General features: G+C 45.6%; 1 pseudogene; it reads right to left on the bottom strand.

Moving 5' to 3' along the window:
- Window positions 1-11556, bottom strand: part of LOC107116704 — a 47258-nt pseudogene that overhangs the window by 12766 nt on the left and 22936 nt on the right.

The following is an 11556-nucleotide window of genomic DNA, read 5'->3' as shown; positions in this document are numbered from 1 at the left end:
GAGAAGGAGAAGGAGGAGAAGGAGGAGAAGAAGGAGAAGAAGAGGAGGAGGAGGAGGAGGAGGAGGAGGAGGAGGAGGAGAAGAAGAAGAAGAAGAAGAAGAAGAAGAAGAAGAGATTGGATTTACACCCCACCCTTCACTGCCCAAAGGTGTCTCAGAGCGGCTTTCAAACACCTTTCCCTTCCCCTCCCCATAACAGACACCCTGTGAGGCAGGTGGGGCTGAGAGAGCTCTGACAGAAACTGCTCTTTTTCAAGAACAGCTCTTATCAAAGCTACGGCTTGCCCAAGGTCATCCAGCCAGGTGCAAGTGGAGGAGTGGGGAATCAAACCCGGTTCTCCCAGATTAGAGTCCGCGCACTTAGCCACTACACCAAACTGAGCAGGGGTGCCACAAGGCAGCCTCGCCTAGAGCGCAGAAACTCCTTGGGTCGGCCCTGGCTGTCACTTGTAACTAGGGTGGCTGAGCCACCAGCAGGGGATGGGGGACAGAGTTGCCAACTCCAGTTTGAGAAACTCCTGGAGCTTTGGGGATGGAGCCTGGGAAACACAGGGACCACAGTGGGGTACAAAGGTACAGAGCCAGTTTGGTGTAGTGGTTAAGTGCGCAGACTCTAAGCCGGGAGAACCGGGTTTGATTCCCCACTCCTCCACTTGCAGCTGCTGGATGACCTTCGGCGAGCCATAGTTCTGTCAGAGCAGTCCTTGAAAGAGCAGTTTCTGTCAAAGATCTCTCAGCCCCGCCTACCTCACAGGGTGTCTGTTGTGTGGAGGGGAAGGGAAAGGAGTTTGTAAGCTGCTCTGAGACTTCGAGTGGAGGCCGGGGTATGAATCCAATCTCCTCCTCCTCCTCCTCCTCCTTCTTCTTTCCACCCCCCAAAGCATCCATTTTCTCCCAGGGAACTGACCTCTGTACTGCAGAGATGAGCTGTAATTCCAGGAGATCGCCAGGCCCCACCTGGAGGCTGGCATCCATCCTTGCAACTACGTTCTTCCTAGTCTACCCCAGACACTCCAGCTGTAAATGGTTGCTACAGCCCAACCACCAACACTGAGCTGATTCGGCCTCAGAGGACATTCTGGCCTAAGAGGTCTTTACAACTAGAGATGGAAAAACAGCACAATATTTTGCAAGATCTCCAGGGAAACTTTGCACTGAGCATTAAATACTAGGTCGTTCCTCTCCCCCAAAGCTGATAGTTTTGCTTTCTCAGTGATAGTGGGGTCATTTTGCAGGCAGAAGAGGGAAAAGAGGCATTTTCATTGTCTGGGTGCCAGAAGGACACTTAGCTTTTTTTCCCTTCTGATCTGAGTGAGTAATTTAGGAAAATGGGCAATTTGTTTGGAGTGGAACAGCTTGGAAGACACCAGCTCCTTAAGAAAGTCAGAAGATGGATAATACATCACTGACTCAGAGTTATCAATAAAAAAACAAGGGAATGTGTGTGGGGGGGGGAGGGTTGGTTCTGTAAAACAAATGATCAATTTGGTCTCAACACGCGGCTGCTTAGGTATTCAAAGTCAAAACTTGGACCATATAAAAACCTCCAAGTTGGAAGGCGCTTATTGAACTTCTAACAAAACAGAAACAAGAAAAGATCCGTGTAATTGTTTGTTTTGATCAAGCCATGGCCCATGGCCCAGAATTTAAGCAGAGGTCATATTATACTTGAAGTCTGAAATTAGGATGGAAAACGTAAGTTTTGCTTTGCATGGGTATCATAAGACATGGGCCTTCTGAGATTATGGCAAGGCTCTTGAATTTAGAAGAATCTGTTTCAGCTCAAACCAGAGATGTCCACCAACAGCAGACGACACTTTAATTTGGAGCCTATACACAACAAATGCCATGCTTGAATGCGATACACTCGGCAGCAGCGATAGCTCTGTCTTCTATGGAGTGACGTACTTTTCAATTGGACCCCATAGAAAATGTCCACATGTACAACAGTCTTTGTACACGCAGAGGTTCTAGAATTATTCCTTGCCATATGGATGGCCCAGGGTAGCCCAATCGTGTTTTTTCTTCCATATGTGTGTGTGCGTGTGAGTTTGTGTGCACCTGGAAGTCATGCTGACCTCTGGAGACTGACCCCTGCTGGGGGGTTGATGGATATTCAGAGAGGTGACTACAGCCTGCCCCTGCCTCCCGACTGCTGGTATTCCAAGGAAGGAGGTCTCCCATCCAGTGTTCCCTCTAAGCTGAGTGAGTGCGAGCCAGCTCACAGTTTTCTAGCCTCCAGCTCACACATTTTTTGTCTTCGCTCAGGAAGGGATGGGGCTCCAGAGCAAACTGATTTATGCAGTAGCCAAATCGCTTGCTCACAACTTTAATGCCTGTCAGCTAGCTGCCATTGAACTCTGTGGACGGGGACACCCCCCCCCTCTCTCCTATGGCATCTGCGCATGCCTACTGTGTGCCCTGTGTGTATCCCTCTGTAATGCATTCCATTCTATGAACGCTAGTGTACGCTTATCTGCAAGATTAACAGGTGTGGAGAAGGAGCCGCTTTGCTTAGACTATAATGAGCTGGACCGTGTGAAGCTTTAATTGTTTATCTTTATAGAACCGTTGCTTCTCAGGCTTTTGGGCGCGGATACGAAAGTCTGCCCGCGCGGCGGGAACCAAGTCTATTGGTTATTAATGGTTTGAATGTCTTTCATTATCCCCTGCTAAGCCCGTCTCAGGTATTCTCAACAGTGCACTTGTTCCTGCTCTAACATGGCTTTAATAAAATACTACTTTGCCTAAACGTGTATTGGACTTATAGCTGTGAGGGATCGGACAATGCCTGCAGCTCCCAGAGTAGAATTTTTGCTCACAAGACTCCACAGCTTAGAGGCAACTTTGCTCCCATCCAAGACTTGCCAGCATCGACCCTGCTTAGCTTCCGAGATCTGACGAGATCGGGCTCGCCCGGGCTATCCAGGGCAGGGCAGGGTAGCCCAGTATTGTCAGAGCTGGGGAGCTAAGCAAGATTGGCCCTGCTTCATAGCTGGATGGGAGACCACCAAAGTCGTCCAGGGTCAGTATGCAATAGGCATGCAGTGGCAAACTAACTCTGAACGTCTTTTAAAAACCCTACAAGTTCACTGTAAGTCACCTGCAATCTGAAGACACTTTCCACCACCACCATACGCTTGCCCTATGTGAAAGCTGCTGGAAATACGTGTGTGTTGCAAGGTCTAAAATTCATTCATTATAGGGTTAATGTGCTTTACCTTGTGTGCTATTGTTTACACTGACCTGGAAGGGAAACCTGGCACAGAGCCAATGGGAAGATAGCTCGGGAAACCTAAGTCTGTTTACTAGCAATCATTGGTTAATATATTCAGGTGATTTCCTTCTAGCGGTCAAGAAGTAGAAGAATCTCCATTGCTGCTGTTGTTGCTGCTGTTTTTGGGAGACCGTGTGGTCAGTCTGTTCTGTAGCTGTAGAGATGTAGCCTTAGGTCTTTGTTATTTTGTAGATTTTCCTGTGTACCCTTCCCTTAGAAATAAAGATTTTTACACAGAAAGAAATGCCTCCTCTCCAGTGAAGCAAAGATCCATTGCAAACTCTGAATATTTAAGTATTTTTTGCCAATTTTTCCCAACAAAAGCAACTGTATTCCCATCAAAGGAATCTGAGATAGGAAGGCACCCTGTGGCACCAGAATTCCTCAGTGACTCCTAGACTGATTGCTGCACGTTCTTACACAGGAGAAGAGAAAATGCTGTTAGAATCATGAGCCCCTTCCTGGAGCACCCCTCCAAAGGAGTTCTGATGAAAGACCAAGAGTATTGATCCAAGGCTTAAAGCCAGAGTAGAGCTCTCCATGCTAGGCAAGCAATGAGAGAATTATTTCTAAACTCTCACCTTACAGGATACCTGTACAGAGGTAAGGGAAGTCTATTAAAATATTAAATCTATGGCGTGGGCTCATTTGAAATATCATGTACAGTTATGGTCACCGCACCACAAAAAAGGGTATTATAGCATGCAAAAAAGGGCAACTAAAATGACGAAGGGGATGAAACACCTTCCCTTTGAAGAAAGGTTAAAGCGCTTAGGGGTCTTCAGTTCGGAGAAACGATGATTAAGGGGTGACATGAGAGAGGTTTACAGAATTATGCGTGGGATACAGAAGGCAGAGAAATAAGTGCTTTTCTCCCATTCTCACAATACAAGAACTCCTGGGCACTCAATGAAATTAATGAGCAGTAAGCTTAGGACAGAGAAAAGGAGATAATTCTTCACCCAAAGAGTAGTTAACATGTGGAATTCATTGCCACAAGAAGTGGTGGCAGCTACAAGCCTAGACAGCTTCAAGAGGGGATTGGATAAACATATGAATCAATGGCTATTGGCCACAAGGTATAGATGGAACACCAAGAGTACACGCTTTGTACTCTTGGTGCTGGGAGGACAACAGTGGGGGGGCTCCTGGAGTTCTGGCTCCATTGGTGGACCTCCTGGTGGCACCTGGGTTTTGGCTACTGTGTGACACAGAATGTTGGACTAAATGGCCCACTGGCCTGATCCAACATGGCTTATCTTATGTTCTTATGTTAAGTGTGTTGCTTCTAGATGACTACAGTTGCGGCTTTCAGAGCAATCCAGTTACTCTGTGCCCCTTCATTCGAGGGGTGCAATTATTAAGTTACTTATTGAGAATGCAAACTACTTCCCATGACAGCCAGTGGCAAAATTCCAACTAATTTAAAAACAGGATTTCATGTTTCGGGTTTTTTATACAGAAAAAACCCAGATATTTTAGCATGCAGCTTGCCCATAAAATTAGAGTTTAGCATGTCCAACATTGTTCTGCGACAAAAGCAGAGATACTTTTGTCTCTGCAATAATTTCATCCTAATGAATAAATGTAATTCCCTGCGTCTAAAATACAAAAAAAAAATATGCAGAGATCATCTTGGTTTGTGGCAAGCAATTAAAAATAAATAATAGACCCTGAAATATTCATAGCAACATATTTATTCAAAGTTTATTGTAAATTTTCATTAGCTTTCCAAGCGCATTCCATGTTCCAAGATAAAAGCTTCCAGGGCTGCAAACGAGTTAATCAAACCTTAAACAAAATAAATATGCCTTTCATTATGACACAAGAAACCTGTGTGCTCTGCTTTGTCAAAACTTAAGACAGACCTATCCCTTCATACCCCTGCAGTGGCAATACAGACAACTGACTTCCTGTTTTTGTGTGGCATGCAGATTATATTTTGCAAGATGCTGGATTATAATCCATTCCATTCTGAGTTCTGTTTCTCAAATCGAAATAATCCCTTTCACCTAACTTTTAAAAGCTCTGGTGTTTGCCCTTTTGCTGTAACATACATTGGTCCTGGTCACATGGGCCGGAAAATGTGGGGGGGGGAGCGTGGCTGTTAGCAAAGTAACGTGCGGCAGCCCGATCACATGTCCCGTCGAGGTCCCGTGGTTAGGCCATTAGGTGCCGATCACACGGCTATCCTGCAGCGCGGCAAAGAAGTGGTGTGGTGCGATCACACCGGCAATTGCCAGGCACCGCTTCCGTGGCAAACGGGATTTTTTTTTCTCGCTGAAGTTTGTGCATGCGCATGATTGTTTGTGCGCATCCTGTGGAGACTTACCAAAAAAAACCAACATCCAGTTTGCGAGGGGACATGGATGGGTGCCGGATGCCACAAGATTCACGCGGAAACGTAATCAGACGCCCGCCCTTGCCCCGCGTTTTCCGGAAACTAGTACCTCGTATGTGGTAGTTTTTTACTCCGCATCTTCGGCAAGAAGCCACGGGATAGCCTCCCAGATGTTAGCCCCACCTCCCTCCCAGGGTGTCTGTTGTGGGGAGGGGAAGGGAAAGGAGAGGGGTATAAATCTGAGAGGGCGGGGTATAAATCCAATCTCTTCTCTTCTTCTTCTTTCCTTTGGTTGATGACTGAGTCAATAAATGGATATTCTTTAGCAATCTCTTAATTGTCAACCTTAACATTCTGTAACTTCTCAGTGGTCACTACTTTTGTCTTCTTGACGTTTAGCTGTAATCCTGCTTTGGTGCCTTCTCCTTTAACTTTCATCAGTAGTTGTCTCAAGTCTTCACTGTTTTCTGCTAGTAATGCAGAGTAATCTGTATATCTCAAATTGCTAACGTTCCTCCCGCCTATCTTTCCTCCACCCTCATCTAACTTTAATCCAATTTTCCTTATGATATGTTGCGTATATAAGTTGAACAGATAGGGAAATAATAGACATCCTTGTCTCACACCTTTGCCAACTGGAAACCATTCTATTTCCACATCTTCTGTCCTAACAGTAGCCAGTTGTCTAGAGTACAAGTTGTGCATCAAAGCAGATATCATGGCACACTCATTTCTTTTAAAATCGTCCATAATTCTTCATGATCCACACAGTTTACATTTTTGCTGTAAACTATAAAACACAACCTAATTTCCTTCTGAAATTCTCTCATATGTTCCGGGACCCAACATAAATTTGCAAAATGATCTCTAGTGTCTGAATCTAGCTTGAACATCTGCCATTCCTTGCTCCATAGACTGTAAAAGTCATTGATGTAAAATGCTGAGCATCACAATGGAAAATTAATGCTATGGTCTGACCACTGCTACCGTCTTTGACATTCCCTTTTGTTTGAAACTGGATAGTAGATTGAGCATTTCCAGTCTGTGGCCCATTGTCTCCCCTCCCCATATTTGTTGACATATTCTTGTTAAGATTTTGATGGCTGCTACTCCTATATCTTAAAATAGCTCTAACGATATCCCATCTACTCCTGGTTTTTTGTTTCTCACATTTGCTTTGAGTACAGCTTTCACTTCACTTTCTAAAATTGCAGGTTCTTTATCAAGAGATTCTTCTGTGAAGGAATCTGTTATCCTTTCATCGCTTCTGTATAGTTCATCTTTGTATTGTTTCCATCCTTTCTTTATTTGTCCTGATCATATCATGTATGTTTGTGTTGATCTTTCAGTATCCCAGGCTCTGGTTTGCATTTCCATTTGATCTTCTGGACCTTGTGGAACAGATCCCTCATTTTCATTTTTTTTTGTTCTCTTCCATTTCTTTGCACTGGTTATTATAATAGTTCTCTTTGTCTCTGCTTACAAGTTGCTGAAAAATTACATTCAGAATTATTTTTGTCACCTTTTATTTTTTGCTTCTCGTCTATCTTTAGATCAAGATGGGTAGCCATGTTAGTCTGTCTGTAGCAGTAGAAAAGAGCAAGAGTCCAGTAGCTCATACCCTGCCACATATTTTGTTAGTCTTCAAGATGCTACTGGACTCTTGCTCTTTTCTACATCTATCTTTAGCAATTTTAAGAGTTTAATTAGTCATCCCTCAAAGCTTTTTAGTTTCTTTTGGCTACAGGAATAGTCATTGTGCATTCTTCCTTGATAGTACCTCTGGCTTTAGCCTACAGTTCTTCCAGTTCATGTTCAGTTGAATTTAAAATCTATTCTATACATGGTCTTTAATATCCTCAGAAATTTTATTTAAATGGTATTTAGATTATATTTTGGTACTGTGATTGTTTTAGTGTTTTTCTTCAGCTTTATTCTAATTCTGGTGTTCTGTACCACAATCGGATCCTGTTCTTATTTTAGCAGACAGAATAGACCTTCTCCATCTTCTGCTTCTGATTATGCAATCTACTGGATCTCTGTACTGGCAATTCAGTGATATCCACGTGTACAACCGTCTGTTCAGTTGCCTTCATAGAATTCTATGAGTCATCTCCTCCATCACTTTGTAATCTTAGTCCAAATTTCCCAACAATATTTGATTCTGGTTTGCTTCCTACTTTTACATTCCAGTCACCTGTGCTCATCAGCACATCTGGTTTAGGCCTATGACCAATTTCTTCCTGGACTAATGCATAAAAGCTTTCCATTTCTTCCTCCTCAGCATCTGTAGTTGGGACATACAGTGCCATGTTGCCAGGCTCCCCATGAAGTCTGACTGATATTATTCGCTCAGGCTTTGCATTATAGCTCCTGATTGCTTGCACTGTATCTGGCCTCACTACATCTGGCCATTTCTTCTGAGTTTGTCATTTCCAGAGTAAAACACTTTGCAATTTTCTGACTGAAAAATGTCCTAATCCAGTCCACTTTAGTTCATTCACACCCAGGATTACCATGTTTAACCCGTCCATTTCTCATGTTGCTATTCTGATTCGCACTTCTCACATTCCATGTCCCTATTATATAGGTCATACGGCTTTGGACATCCCTTTGCATTTATTAACCTAAGCGTCCTTTCGGCTTGAACTTGGTCGTGTCATTAAGAACAGCACTATTCATACTTATCCTCTGCTCTTCCCCAGTAGCCGAGTGCCACCCAACCAAGGGGTTCTGTCTTCCAGCTCTGTAGCTTGCTCGTTTTGGGTTGTCTCGTCATAATGTTTTCAAGCTATGAGATAATCAGAAGTATTTTACCATTGTCTTCTTCTGTGCAGTACTAACCAGGGTTGTCTATGAAAGATCCTCCACCAGTGTCACCTTCCACTACCACTGCTGCTTAATAGCTACCCTTCAAGAATTCCTCTGCCCCCACCACCTATGGAACTGATATTCCCTTCTGCTGATGGGTGGATGCATAGCAGTCTGGTATCTCAGCAGTGACCATTCTGCCTTGAGTGATTCTGAACGTACATAGCCAAAACTCCTGCTGGTATTGCTCTCAGCTTCTCTGACGCACTCAAACCCTCTCACTATGAGGGTTTTTTTCCCTTCTTTGGTATTTTTTCTGTATTTTTTCATATGTCTGTCTCTGTGTGTGAGTGCATGTGCATGTAACTTTGTGTGCACCTGGAAGGATACTGGGAGCCTGGAGGATATTCAGAGAGGTGGCTGAATGAAGCCTGCCCTTGCCTCCTGACTGCTGGTATTCCAAGGAGGTATCTCATTCAAGTCCTTGCCGGAGTCGACCCTGCTTAGCTTCCGAGATGGGGCTTGCCAGGGGTATCCAGATGGGGCAGCCTCTCACCATGTTAATGTATCCAAGAGGAGACAGCCAAGCAGTGTTCCCTCTAAGCTGAGTTAGTGTGAGCTAGCTCACAGTTTTTGAGCCTCCAGCTCACACATTTTTGTCTCAGCTCAGGAAGGCCGGGCTCCAGAGCAAACTAATTTATGCAGTAGCCAAATGACTCCAAGGTGGGCGGACCGGGGGGGCCTGGAATGCTTCCCCATGCCTTCCCCGGCCTGTTCAAGGGCCGGCTTGCCCAGGCTCCCCGCAGCTGCAGGGTGCCCGGACAAGCTAAGGGAAGGCATGGGGTGTGGCCTTATATGCTAATGAGCTGTGCTGTCAGGGGTGTGGCCTAATATGCTAATGAGTTTCTGCCGTTGGGTGTGGCCTATTGCGCTAATGAGTTCCTGCTGGTTTTTTCCTACAAAAAAAGCACTGTTTAAAACTATTATAGTATATAAATAGCACTGACAAAAGGGTAAATGTATATTGTGCAAAGAGCAAAAGCAACCTAATATTCTGAGTAGTGTCCTCAATGCGCCTGCCTCTTCCTTCCTGCCGTAGCCCCCTGCCTGCTCTGAAGAGCCACCCTTGAGAGTCAGGGAGTCAGAGTTGAAGTGGCAGCTGCGTTTGTGGGAAAAACCCCAGAAAGCACGGGACCCACCACCACCACCATCTTTCTTTCAGCAGCAGTGCTTCTACTGTTGGATCCCAGCCTAACTTTTAGACTACAGTATTTTTATTTATTTTATTGGATTTGTATCTGTAATGTACTCCGCCATGACCACGTGCGCGACCGTTGGGCCATGCGGTCAGGCAGAGTCCTGAAGCTTCGCTCCTCAAGAACAATAGCCGAGCGGATCCTAGCCCGCACCTATCAGAGGGCCAGGTCCGCAGCCGAGAGCCTATGGGACTCTCGGCTACTGTATATAGCCTATGGGGAAGTAGGGGGTGTGTTTTGGTGGTGGGTTTTCTGAACATATAAACCGGCCTTGCGAGCCGGCTTACTCTGTCCTGTTCCCTCCGACTTGCTGAAATCACTCAACGCTTCTCAGTACTTTTCAGTATCCCACCCTCCCCGCACGGCGGGCTCGGGGCGGGTTCCACCCAATGTAATATGCAGTAATTAAAAACAGTTTAAAATACATCAGATAAAACACAGTGCAAATTCGATATATCCCGTCAGAGCCTCAACAGATGTAACCTGTCACAGTTGGGTTCCAGAATATTACTCAGAACTGATCCACTGAAGGGGAGGCCCGATAGATAGATAAAAAAGGAGGACGTCCGCCGCCTCAGCTAAAAGCCTGGTGGAAGAGCTCCGTCTTACAGGCCCTGCGGAACTGTAGAAGGTTTAAGTCTGAGATTAAGTTTGAGAGATTAAGTTTGCCTCTACTAGGGCCAGGGCATTTTCGGTGGCGGCTCCTACCTGGTGGAATGAGTTCCCAGAGGAGATCTGGGCCCTGCGGGACCTTATGCAGTTCCGCAGGGCCTGCAAGATGGAGCTCTTCTGCCAGGCGTTCGAGTAGGAGCCGCCGCCACCACTATTCTACCACCGAGGTGGCTAGTCATCGGCTGCCCTATAAGAACGGGGGCAAGCGGGCCCTGGTAGAAGTTTGAGACAGTGTAGTGGGAGACCACGCTACTGAGACAGCTGGCCATCAAACCTGGGGAGGGGGGTTGTCCCCATCTTGGATGATTAATATAGGTATAGCACCGTATTATTGGAAGATTTTATTTTGATTTTAAACGTTTTATTTATTATATACTGTATTGTATTTTGCACTCAGCTTTGCCGCATGTGAGCCGCCCTGAGCCTTTGGGAGGGCGGGATATAAATCAAACAAACAAACAAATAAATAAATAAAGGTTCCGCAGGGCCCTGATCTCATATGGGAGCTCATTCCACCAGGTAGGGGCCAGGGCCGAAAAAGCCCTGGTCCCAGTTGAGGCAAGACAGACGTCTCTGGGGTATTGTTTCCCTGCTATGTTATATGTGGTGTAACAATAATGGGCCTCAAAACGAAAGTGAGGACCTTCTCTCCTTGAAGTACTGAAAAATCAACATTAAAATTAAAAAGAGCCATTTACTTGTACTCGCTGGAGAAGGCGGTGGCTTCCGTGTCATTGTGCAGCCACTTAAATTCCAAAGGCCAGCTTCCTTCTGCCAGGCACGTGAGCACGAGACGGTTCCCCTCGAGATGAATCTGGGGCAAACCGGGCTCCGTCTTGAAATAGGGTGCGACGTCATCTGAAACACGAGAGAGAAAACGGGGTCAAAATAGAGCCACAAAACTATCTTCTCGCTTTTTCAAGGGAGACCACCTGAGTACTGGAACACGTCTGCAGCGTGATGACCATGATGAAGTTAGGCTTGGAACAGAATATTTGACTTAAGCTGGAAAGATCTGCATTCAGCTCACTGAGGCCATTCAGTCAAGCCCTTTCATATAACACAGCTGTGTATACTGGGACCCCAACGTTCCTGATAGCCACAGTGAGGGGTCATTTCCTGCAGGAGCGCACAGGAGCAGTAAAGAGCTCCAGCAGTAAAGAGCCCAGGGGGTGGGCACATGCAACAAGCCCCCCCCC

Source organism: Gekko japonicus, unplaced genomic scaffold (assembly GCF_001447785.1).
Source record: "Gekko japonicus isolate JY-2015 unplaced genomic scaffold, Gekko_japonicus_V1.1 scaffold598, whole genome shotgun sequence".
NCBI lineage: Eukaryota > Metazoa > Chordata > Lepidosauria > Squamata > Gekkonidae > Gekko > Gekko japonicus.
The sequence above is the reverse complement of the archived record's forward strand: the minus strand, read 5'-3'. Positions and strand labels throughout refer to the sequence as shown.